This window comes from Crinia signifera, chromosome 8, assembly GCF_055691185.1.
Source record: "Crinia signifera chromosome 8, ASM5569118v1, whole genome shotgun sequence".
Lineage (NCBI taxonomy): Eukaryota > Metazoa > Chordata > Amphibia > Anura > Myobatrachidae > Crinia > Crinia signifera.
This window is the reverse complement of record NC_139224.1, coordinates 11,495,829-11,508,418: the sequence shown is the minus strand read 5'-3', so window position 1 is coordinate 11,508,418 and position 12,590 is coordinate 11,495,829. Positions and strand designations below refer to the sequence as shown.

Genomic DNA, 12,590 nt, shown 5'->3' with positions numbered 1-12,590 from the left:
ACTAGGGCGTGGAGTGAGAATAGAATAGTGTGGCGAGCGCAGCGAGCCACCGAGCCCGAAGCGTGGCGAGCGCAGCGATCCCCCCGAGGGGACGCGGATACCTTCACAGTTATACGCGTCCCCTCGCGGGCTTCCCAGGTGTCCATGGCGACGCGGACACCTGGGAAGCCCGCGAAGGGACACGTTTACCTGTGAAGGTATCCGCGTCCCCTCGCGGGGCACGCTGCGCTCGCCACGCTTCGGGCTCGGTGGCTCGCTGCGCTCGCCACACTATTCTATTCTCAACTCCACGCCCTAGTGGATAGTAGGGCATGAAAAGGTCGGAGGACGCGTACCGCCGCCCCTCGCGGGCTCGCTGCGCTCGCCACGCTTCGGGTTCACGTTGATGGCGGGGTGGCGTCAACTACTTTTGGGGGGACATTCCACTGCTCTGTGGGTTTTTTTGGGGTTTCTGGCCCATTTACCATTCTTCCCTATGCTGATTTGGGTAAATTGATCCATTTAACATTGTTTCCTATGGGAAATCGTGGTCATCGCGGGTAAATTGAGGCATTTAACATTGTTCCCTATGGGGAAATCGGGGGCATCGCGTCTGGAACATTTAAGCATTTTTAGGTGCACACGACGCGACCGACCCGATTTTTCACTGTTTTCAATGCATTTCAATGGAAAAATCGGGGGCATCGCGTCGGTCGCGTCGCAGGCCACTCAAATTACCCCCGATGGCCAAGATTTGTGGCCGTGCTAGGAAACAAGTACCATATTACCTTCAGAAGCGCATTTTTAAGTTCCATAATCAATGGAGCGGACCGTTTTATCCAATGATTTAGTACTAGTCTATTAGCTACTCCCAGAATGACCATCAAAATAGGAGTAAGAGATTTCTTGTTATTTCCCAGTTCCCATTCCCTCATATTTAGCAGTAGACATGCTAGGGGAGATCTAGTTACTCTTATCTGAAATGTAGCATTGACAAAATTAACCACTCTATTCCAAAAATGTTCTATTTTCCCACACTCCCAAAGATTATGGAATAAAGATGTCTTTTACATTTCACACAATTGTCAGAAGCCTCCACTATCATATGAGCCCTCTGAGCCGGTGAAATATACGCTCTTGACATTATTTTTATAAATACCTCCTGAAGCGACACCGAAAATAGTGATCTATACGCTTCCCCCATGTTTGTCAGAATATCTTCTACTCCCTGTATACTGGGAATATCTGTCTGCCACTTAGTTACTGTTTTTTGCCATTTTCTATCCCTGTTGGTATTATGTAAATGGACATAGTACATTTTCAATCTATATATATTAGATCGTGTAATCTTATACAGGTTGAGTATCCCGTATCCGTGCATCCCGTATCCGAATTATTCCAAAAACCGTGGTTTTTGGAATAATTCTGATTTTTTTTTTTTTTACCCCCCCTAACCCTCTTTTCATACTTACCAAGTCCCCGGGCGTCCACAGCAGGCCTCCGGCATCTTCTCCAGGGTCTCCAGCGGTCCCAGGAATGCATTGCGCGAGTGTGTGCGCGCGCCGTGACGTCACCGGTGCGCGCGCACACTCGCACAATGCATTCCTGGGACCGCTGGAGAGCCTGGAGAAGATGCCGGAGGCCTGCTGTGGACGCCCGGGGACTGCGTGGAGGCCGAAGGACCACCGGACACCATCAGGGGACAGGTAAGTATGCTAAAAAAAAAAATATTCCAAAAACCGTAAAATTCCCCTATCCGAAATACTCGTGGTCCCGAGCATTTCGGATAGGGGATACTCAACCTGTACAGTACTTGTATCGGGTCCTGCATACTTTCTTCTCTAATTGCTGAGGGATGAGAATTTACAAAATGTCTCACTTGTAAGTACATAAAAAATTGTGAATGTAATAGTCCATACTTTTCCTTTAGTTCCAGAAACGATAACATTCCCCCCCCCCCCGGGTCGTATACATCTCTAATAGCCGAAATCCCCTTCTCTCGCCAATTTAGGAAAAGATTATTTTCCAGCCCTAGAATAAATAGTGGGTTTCCCCAGAATGTTGTAAATCTTGAATTTTGTGGGTGTCTTATTTGTCTCTATCCATGCTTTATATATGTCTTTAAATAGTACCCTGTCCCTGATTTCTGGTGGAATTTTGTTTCTAGGCGTGTGGAGGAGGGCACTTGGGGAGAAAGGATAGAAATATATAGAAATATTCCAACTCTAACTCATAGTTAGTGAAAATAGATCTACCCCAAACCAATCTACAATGTATCGAAACGCTATTGCTCTACTTATTACTTCCATACCTGGCATATTGATCCCCCCTTCAGCTTTTGGAAGCTGTAGTTTGGCATACGCTATTCTAGCCTTTTTCCCCGCCCACAAAAAAGGAAGAGAATATGGTGTTAATGTATTTCCCATCCTGTTTAGAAAGTGCTATGGGTAGCATTTGGAGTAGGTATGTTAATTTAGGGAGCACTACACTTTTTATAACTGTTGCTCTACCTATCAATGACAATGGTAAATTAATCCATCCATTGAGAATTTTGGTGATTTTTACCAGGACCGGTTTAAAATTACAAATATATAGCTGATCGATATTTTGGGGGGATTTGTATGCCTAAATATCTAAATGAGTTTGTCACCTGCGGGAACTGAGCTATTTCTTTGTCCAATTCCAGAGGTTTGGGATCACCTGATAATATCATGAGTTCTGATTTAGTATAGTTAACCTTATATCCTGAAAAGGAGGAAAAATCATTAATTAACTGGACAATAACTGGGATTGATTTAATAGGATCCGATGCGAATACCAACATATCGTCGGCATATAACGCCAATTTTGCTTCTATATTTCCGACCCTTATCCCTTTATATACTGTCAATGTTCGCAAAGATATTGCCAATGGTTCTAATACCAGGGCAAATAGTAATGGCGACAGAGCACACCCTTGTCTTGTCCCTCTCTGAATATGGAAAGGTTGCAAAAGAAATCCGTTTCCCAGCACTTGTGTCATTGGCTTTGTATATAATCTTTTAATACAGCTGTTAAACTTTTCGGTATCCCAAACCTCTTCATTGCATTAAACATATATTCCCAGATTACCATATCAAACGCTTTTTCAGCGTCTAGTGATATAATTTTATTTGATTTATTTGTTGGGTGGTGTTTGATCCAGTCCATGATCGTAATTACCTTTCTTATGTTCCCTACTGATTAGCGACCCCATATAAATCCAGATTGATCTGGGTGGATGATTGAGGGCATAATTATTTTTAATCTATTAGATAGAATTTTTGTCATTATTTTATAATCTGAGTTTAAAAGTGCTATTGGTCTATAAGAGCTTGGTTGTTCCAGATCCCTCCCTATTTTCGGCAATACCTTTATAATTGCTGAGTTAAAATATAATGGTACTTGTGTATCTTCCATAATCTTATTGTAAACTTTAACTAACAGCGGGCTGATTTTTAATGCCAAGATTTTATAAAACTCATTCGAGAACCCGTCCGGTCCTGGGGATTTCCCTGTTTTTAAGGACGTTATTGTTTTTATTACCTCTTTGTTCGTTATTGGGAGGGCCAGAGACTCAGCTTGTGCCGAAGAAATCTGAGGGATTTTTATTCTAGAATTCCTCCTGTTTTTCTCTATTTATAGGTGGGGCAGAATAGAGATGAGAGTAAAAATCCCTAAACACCTGAGTTATCCCTGATGCCTGTTTTATAAAATTATTATTGGATGTTCTTATGGATTGAATGGTAGGTGATTGAAACCGATCCTTGAGTAAATTTGAGAGCAGTTTCCCTGTTTTATTACCGTATCTGTGAATTGCCGCTTCTTTTCTACATAAGTTTTTTTATTTTGTAGAGACTGGGATTGCTTAAACTTTTGAAAGGTTTCTGTTAGAGCTTTTTGGGCCTCTAAGTATGTAGAGCCTAATATTTTTTCCCTATGTTTACAGTAGGATATAATATTTCCCCTAACTACAGGTTTGAATACTTGCCATAATAGCATAGGATCCCTTTCTTCCAACTCTATATTCCCAGATATGTATTCCGACCATGTCTCTTCTATCATATTGTTAAACAGTGGCAAATTAGTAAGGTGTGACGGAAATCGCCATTGACGTATCGGACCCTTATCCACTGTTGTTGCTATCTTCATCCAGCTAAGCGCATGGTCCGATATACATATCGGTTCAATATTAGAGTCTATTACCCTTGAAAACAAACTCTTCGTAACCAGTAAATAATCTACTCTCGACATTGTTCCATGTGCTGCCGATAAGCACGTATATTCCCTTTCTGTAGGAAAGCAAGCTATCCATACATCTACCAAATGTAACTGTTGTAATATCTCTATAAATAATGAGTTTGTTTTCTGTTTTCCTTTAGAAGCAGGCATATTCCTATCTAACATGTTAGAGGCTACTAAATTTAAATCCCCTCCTACAATTATCTCTGCTGTGGTAAAAGACCGAAGTTTATTGATCAGGGGTATAAAAAATTCCCGTGATTTAGTATTTGGTGCATATATATTACATACCACATATTTTTTCCCTTGAATAGTTGTTTCCATTATAACATATCTCCCTTGAGCATCCTCTTCTACCTTATGTACCTTTATATCCAGGGTATTTTTAGCTAGTATAACGACACCTCTGGCTTTAGAATTAAAAGTTGCTGAAGCAACTACTTTCCATTTTATTATATTCAGTTTTATGACCTCGGAGGGGATAAGATGAGTTTCCTGTAACAGTATCAGATCTATCTTCATTTTGTTTATGTATATCAGATTTTTTTTCCTTTTTGCTGGAGTATTGATACCTCCTACATTTAGTGTCCCAATTTTGAAGCTTATCATATCATCTTAACACTGGGCATGTCATGCATATTATCCAAAGGGGAAACAAAACAGGTTACATATGGATAAACAAATACATACATGGGGGTACTTACAAACAAACAATAGATGCTGTAGCCCTCTGCTACAGCCACCTTAACTAAAACTAATATTAGACTTCCGGTTACATTATGACTTGCCCCCTGGCTAGCCATTCTGATCACCTTCTGTTAGCAGAGTTGTCCCTAGCCGTCCCCAGCACATTGTATCTTAGCTTTATTTTTCTATGTTTTTATCTGCGAGAATCACTTTTACCGCTTTTTTTTTTTTTGCTGATCCTTAATTTTTAGACTCGTCCTATGCTTTTAGCTAGAATTTGACACAGATGGGAGATAGTATAAGCCACTTCTTGGACATGTACTTAACAGACATAGCATTTCTCATACATTTTCTTTATGGTCTTAATTTTCCACAATGACCTTGTTACCAACTTCATTTTGGACATTAAGTGCCCCCATTAACACCCTCCCTCTGTTGAGACCCAGATGTTCTCTCTCTCTTCTCCAAATATTCTTCTGCTTCCTTAATTGTGGAGCAGTCTTTAAAGGAGTCCCCTTCAAAGATCCGTAATCTGGCTGGGAATATCAGTGAAAACTGGATTTTTGCATCAAAGAGCTTAGCGCACATAGGCACAAATTCGCGCCTTGCTCTAGTTACTTCCACCGAATAATCTTGAAAGATTATAAATTTTTCCCCTTTCCAAGATGTGTCTCTCTGTCTCCGAGAGGCTGACCAAATTATTTCTTTATGTCGAAAATTTAAACAGCGGAAGATCACCACTCTCGGTCTACTGTTAGGAGCCTTTCGGGGGGGGGGGGGGGGGGGTCCCAGTCTGTGGGCTCTTTCAATCAACACCCCTCACATTCTTTTTGTATTTTAAGTATTTCAGGCAGTGACTGCAACAGAAAGTTAAGCAGGTCTGGCCCATTTAGGGCTTCATCCAGCCCCACTATGCCTAAATTATTCCTTCTGGAATTATTTTCCAGTGCATCCACTTTATTCTGGAGCTGGTAGACAGCTTTTTTCATATCAGTAACATCTTTGAATAACTCTCCAACCCTGCAGTCTGTCTCCTGCTGGCCTTGTGTTATCACTTGCAGCTGCTGCTTTATATCTTGTACCGCCAGAGAGAATTTTTCAGCCTGTGCTTCCATCAGGGGCCCCATGGTAGCTTGTATGGCTTTAACCACTGTCTCATAAAGTGCCGGTGGGTCTGTATCCGGTACCAAGACTTGGGGAGAGGATGGTTTCTGTGCCTTATGTTTAGAACCTGGTGTGGTCTGCATTGCGGCCGCCATCTTAGCTTCGGGTGCCGGACGGGTTCCCGACAGTCGGGATCCCGACTGTCAAAATGCCGACAGCCGGGTGCCCGACGGACACCCGCCATTTTCCCTCGTGGGGGTCCACGACCCCCATAGAGGGAGAATAGAATAGGTGCCCGCAGCGTGGCGAGCGCAGCGAGCCCGCAAGGGGCTTTTTTGCACTCGCCATGCTGTCTGACTCTGGGCAGTCGGGATCCCGACGTCGGGATAATGACTGTCGGGATCCCGACTGTCAGAGTCCCATACCACACCCCTTAGCTTCTGCTGCCTTCTGTCTTGCTTTGGATGGCATCTGCTGTATCAAATATTTGTCCATATACCAGCTTATGTTCTCCTACTGCTGGTTTTATCTGTATGGTATATCTGTATCAAAAGAAAGTTTTTTTGCAATTTCGCCGCCTTTTATCTCCCATTTACTATGGGTCTCCTTTATATTTGTGCTCCCCTGGTCTCTTCCTCATACAGCTCCTGTGGCTTAGCTTGTCTGATTATCCTCCTCCTCACCCAGCTGATTTGCAATTCATACTGGCAATACAGAGAGGGATCTTATGGTGTTAAATTGTTGCAGTCTTGTATTGATAGTTACAATGTACAGATACAATCTTTCCCTGGAGCTCTCACCTCCAGAGAAAACTCAGTGCTTATCCATACAATATGCTGTAGTAGTGGGTATTAAGACTTCAGTTAGAGTTCAAATCGCGGGGTCCCGCTCTGTATATATAATTTCCAGGCAGATGGCAGATTAGCCGTTATCTGTGTGGCCACACTAGCCCAGATATCCAGTTATATTGGCCAATAATACAGGGATATTATGTAACAGTGCCTCAATTACCGCAATTGGCCCCTTCTCCTTCTCACTACAGCCCTCAATAGGCTGTAGTCAGCATGCAATTATAATGTGCTGCGGGGACCCTCCCCAGGTATGCTTTGATCTCCTGCCGGGTATCTCTCCCACCTCTCTCCCCCGCTGTGGCCGTGATCCCGGGGATTCACCTGCCCGTGGCCGCCCGCTCACCTCCAGTGCGGCACCAGCCGTTTTTCTCCTTTGCTCTCAGCTCAATGTGTCGCGCCGGGTGTGCAAGAGGGGGGGGGGGCGGGACGCCGGCGGCTTCAGTTGTCCGTCACTTTTCCTCCATCGGCTGCCGATACGCAAGCCTGAGGGGTCTGTGGGGAGAGAGAGATGATGCCGACGGCTCCAAGTGTCAGTCTCTCCGTAGGTCTCAGCTGCTCTCCGATGTCAGGTATTTTGACTGGTTCTGCTGGTGGAGGAGAGATGCCTTGCCGCTCTCAGCTATTATCCCATGCAGCGTCGGTTTATGCTGGGTGTCTTAGATTGAATAGGGGATCAGCGGTCATTTCTCTTGTGCTGCATATGCTGATGCAGCAGCGGGGCTCGCTCTGCTTGCGTCCGTCCACTCACATCAGGAGTGACGCCGGAAGTCCCTCCTGCTTGGGGGGTGTTATGGGCGGGGGAGTGGTGGGTTCGGGGATACTGTGTGTGGTCGATTTGCAGTTGCGGGTTTGGTGCGTTTGGGGGGTGTGGTTTGGTTAGGTGCAGGGCGGCATGTGGGTGTTGTGGGTTGGGGAGGAGCGTGTGTGTGGGTGCGGTAGTTGGGTTGGGAATGGATAGCGGGGGTGTGCCGCTATCTGTACTGTGTCTCTCTGTACTGTGTCTCTCTGCACTGTGTCTCTCTGCCCTGTATCTCTCTGCACTGTGTCTCTCTGCACTGTATCTCTCTGCACTGTGTCTCTCTGCACTGTGTCTCTCTGCACTGTGTGTCTCTGCACTGTGTCCCTCTATACTGTGTCTCTCTGCACTGTGTCTCTCTGCACTGTGTCCATCTGTACTGTATCTCTCTGCACTGTGTCTCTCTGCACTGTATCTCTCTGCACTGTATCTCTCTGCACTGTGTCTCTCTGCACTGTGTGTCTCTGCACTGTATCTCTCTGCACTGTGTCTCTCTGCACTGTGTCCATCTGTACTGTATCTCTCTGTACTGTGTCTCTCTGCACTTTATCTCTCTGCACTGTGTCCCTCTGTACTGTATCTCTCTCACTTTATCTCTCTGCACTAAATATCTCTCCAAGTCTTGATAAATCTGTTTTTCATTTCCACTCATAAACAAACCAGAAGATACGATTACAGACAGCGCTGTGTATGGTGTGGGAGCTGTGGGAATATGAGTCATAGATCTGAGCGATAACTGGAATAAGGATTTGGAGGATGTGGAGGGGATTTACAGTATAACGTTCGGAGGAATGATATTACTTGTACAGCATCATTCTCTAATATCATATTATCACAATGACTTATAATTACCCCCGTAGGTTCTTAGGAAATATCATATCGCAACAACATCCTCCGTATCATCCACACTGGCCACATATTACATCCTGTTATCTACTGCCTGTATAATAATAATAATAATAATAATAATAATAATAATAATAATAATAATAATAATAATAATAATGAGCTGGGATTTATTATCATTATTCTTATGGGGATAAGATAGACAGACTTTATACAGAAATCTCTGGGAATTTAGCTTCATCCCCCTCCCGGCCCCCCAGAAGGGTGGGCAACCCTCCCGGATTCAGGGGGGAACCCCGCTGTCCCCCGGATCGCGGCATTAAAATGCCGCAATCCTCGGGTCTTAGAGGAGGGGGCGGAGCTAAAACGGCACAATCGCGTCATTTTAGCCCCGCCCCCTCCACGGAGATCCGTGAATTCGCTGCTTTAACAGCATGGGGACGGGGCTTAGTGATGTCACTCGTAAGCCCCGCCCCCTGAGCGGCTGCTGAAACTCTCCTCTCCGGGTTTCTCCCGGAGAGGAGAATCTTAAAGTCGGCAACCCTGATATAGATTGTAAGCTCCACTGGGGCAGGGACTAATGTGAATGGTCAAATATTCTCTGTACAGCGCTTCAGAATCTGTGTGCGCTATATAAGAAACTGCTAATAAATAAATACATACTGCACTCCCCTGACAGACGCTAGAGGTCTGTCTCCTAGAAGGTAGCAGCCATGTTTGGAGGGCTCTTTTCAGCAGTTTCCATGCGGACAGTCAGAGTGCATTGAATCAGCAAACATAGATCCTGCAGCCTGCGGCGCCGACTACCCCCCCCCCCCCCTCCGCCACTTCCTAGGCTGCAGTGCCATAAAAATAACTTTGGCATTTATATGGCATATATTGAATCTTTATGTAGAACTTATAAACTATATCGCCGGCACTCCCAGACAAACGTTAACGATTACAAGTGACCCAACCCCCTCTGAACATGCGACGATATAGGCAAAACGCGTCATTGGACTGATTTAAAAAGTAAATGTTGCATAATAAGTGGTGCCCTCTTACACCCTCTTACCCCCTGAAATCCTGGGTGGCACCATACCAGCTTCTTACCTTTAGCAGCCGGCATTTGACGGTGATTATTAGCTCTTATGCTGGAAAACACATCCTGCTGCCTTGTTTAGATTATGACAAGTAAGTTTTAAGAGAGGTGGAAACGTTTTACATCTGACCACTCTGAAGTTACAGAGTCTGCACCGATCCCTCCCTTACAGAGATGGCAGCGGTCCAGTAACTATGCACAGCGTCCTCTCCGGGAAACTACGACCCTAAGGAATTCCGAAAAGATTTAATTTCCAAGAATAGAATACTGGAAAGAAGCCCCTTTATTAGCTGTGTGTCACAGAACAGGAGCAGGGCCGGATAAAGGGGGGGGGGGGGGGGGTTCTCAGGGGGTCAGTACCCCTGGACCCCCCTCTATCTAGGGCCCCACTGTGGTCAGCATGTATTTTTTTTTCTTTAATATTTTTTTTTTTGTAAGACGGACAAACACAGGCTTTTCTTGGGGTATCTACATATCAACACCCCCCTTACAGTTACCCATCGACTAAGCTTATATTGCCTTTACTGTGACTTTTGACAGTGTAATATTCTTCTGTGCAGTTAGTGGCCAGTAATGATGAGTGCAAGAGGGCCCCCCTGTCTATAAAGTGACTCAGGCCCCCCAAAGGCTTAATTTGCCCCAAACAGGCAGAGATGTCACATGTGTATTTCATTGGGCAACAGCTACCCTAAGGATTGGGAGTACCCACAACTATCGTACAGGCTTGTGCAAGTGCAAATACTAATTCCAGTTACAGCAGGTGGAATAAAATCAATCTGCTGCACATAAATAGTACAGTTAATGCGTACATGTAAATAGCACAACCGGTGCGTGCATGTAAATAGCACAACCGGTGCGTGCATGTAAATAGCACAACCGGTGCATGCATGTAAATAGCACAACCGGTGCGTGCATGGAAATAGCACAGCCGATGCGTACATGGAAATAGCACAGTCGATGCGTACATGTAAATAGCACAGCCGATGCGTACATGTAAATAGCACAACCGGTGCGTGCATGTAAATAGCTCAGCCGATGCGTACATGGAAATAGCACAGCCGATGCATACATGTAAATAGCACAACCGGTGCGTGCATGTAAATAGCACAGCCGATGCGTACATGGAAATAGCACAACCGGTGCGTGCATGGAAATAGCACAGCCGGTGCGTGCATGGAAATAGCACAGCCGATGCGTACATGGAAATAGCACAGCCGATGCGTACATGTAAATAGCACAACCGGTGCGTACATGTAAATAGCACAGCCAATGCATGCATGTAAATAGCACAGCCGATGCGTACATGTAAATAGCACAGCCGATGCGTACATGGAAATAGCACAGCCGATGCGTACATGTAAATAGCACAGCCGATGCATGCATGTAAATGGCACAGCCGATGCATGCATGTAAATGGCACAGCCGATGCATGCATGTAAATAGCACAGCCGATGCGTGCATGTAAATAGCACAGCCGATGCGTGCATGTAAATAGCACAGCCGATGCGTATATGGAATTAGCACAGCCGATGCGTACATGGAAATAGCACAGCCGGTGCGTACATGGAAATAGCACAGCCGATGCGTACATGTAAATAGCACAGCCGATGCGTACATGTAAATAGCACAGCCGATGCGTACATGGAAATAGCTCAGCCGATGCGTACATGTAAATAGCACAGCCGATGCGTAAATGGAAATAGCACAGCCGATGCGTACATGTAAATAGCACAGCCGATGCGTACATGTAAATAGCACAGCCGATGCGTACATGTAAATAGCACAGCCGATGCGGACATGGAAATAGCACAGCCGATGCGGACATGGAAATAGCACAGCCGATGCGTACATGTAATTAGCACAGCCGATGCGTACATGTAAATAGCACAGCCGATGCGTACATGTAAATAGCACAGCCGATGCGTACATGTAAATAGCACAGCCGATGCGTACATGGAAATAGCACAGACGATTGTGTACATGTAATTAGCACAGCCGATGCGTACATGGAAATAGCACAGCCGATGCGTACATGTAATTAGCACAGCCGATGCGTACATGGAAATAGCACAGCCGATGCGTACATGGAAATAGCACAGCCGATGCGTACATGTAAATAGCACAGCCGATGCGTACATGTAAATAGCACAGACGATTGTGTACATGTAATTAGCACAGCCGATGCGTACATGTAAATAGCACAGCCGATGCGTACATGGAAATAGCACAGCCGATGCGTACATGGAATTAGCTCAGCCGATGCGTACATGGAAATAGCACAGCCGATGCGTACATGTAAATAGCACAGCCGATGCGTACATGTAAATAGCACAGCCGATGCGTACATGTAAATAGCACAGCCGATGCGTACATGTAAATAGCAAAGCCGATGCGTACATGTAAATAGCACAGCCGATGCGTACATGGAAATACTGTAGCACAGCCGATGCGTACATGTAATTAGCACAGCCGATGCGTACATGTAAATAGCACAGCCGATGCGTACATGTAAATAGCACAGCCGATGCGTACATGTAAATAGCACAGCCGATGCGTACATGTAAATAGCACAGCCGATGCGTACATGGAAATAGCACAGACGATTGTGTACATGTAATTAGCACAGCCGATGCGTACATGGAAATAGCACAGCCGATGCGTACATGGAAATAGCACAGCCGATGCGTACATGGAATTAGCTCAGCCGATGCGTACATGGAAATAGCACAGCCGATGCGTACATGTAAATAGCACAGCCGATGCGTACATGTAAATAGCACAGCCGATGCGTACATGTAAATAGCACAGCCGATGCGTACATGTAAATAGCAAAGCCGATGCGTACATGTAAATAGCACAGCCGATGCGTACATGGAAATACTGTAGCACAGCCGATGCGTACATGTAATTAGCACAGCCGATGCGTACATGTAAATAGCACAGCCGATGCGTACATGTAAATAGCACAGCCGATGCGTACATGTAA

The 12,590-nt window shown here is 45.1% G+C and overlaps 1 protein-coding gene across 5 annotated transcripts in view; it reads right to left on the bottom strand.

The window, feature by feature from the left end:
- Window positions 1-12,590, bottom strand: part of IL5RA (interleukin 5 receptor subunit alpha) — a 71,213-nt gene that overhangs the window by 41,662 nt on the left and 16,961 nt on the right. The window contains exon 1 of one of the 5 annotated variants that reach the window (XM_083155761.1): window positions 9,616-9,702. The exons of 2 other annotated variants lie outside the window; for them this stretch is intronic. The gene's annotated coding sequence lies outside the window, so the exon portion shown is untranslated. Of the gene's footprint in view, window positions 1-6,830; window positions 7,095-7,224; window positions 7,637-9,615; window positions 9,703-12,590 lie in introns of those variants that run through there. 2 more of the 5 variants (XM_083155762.1, XM_083155764.1) reach the window with 2 other exon arrangements.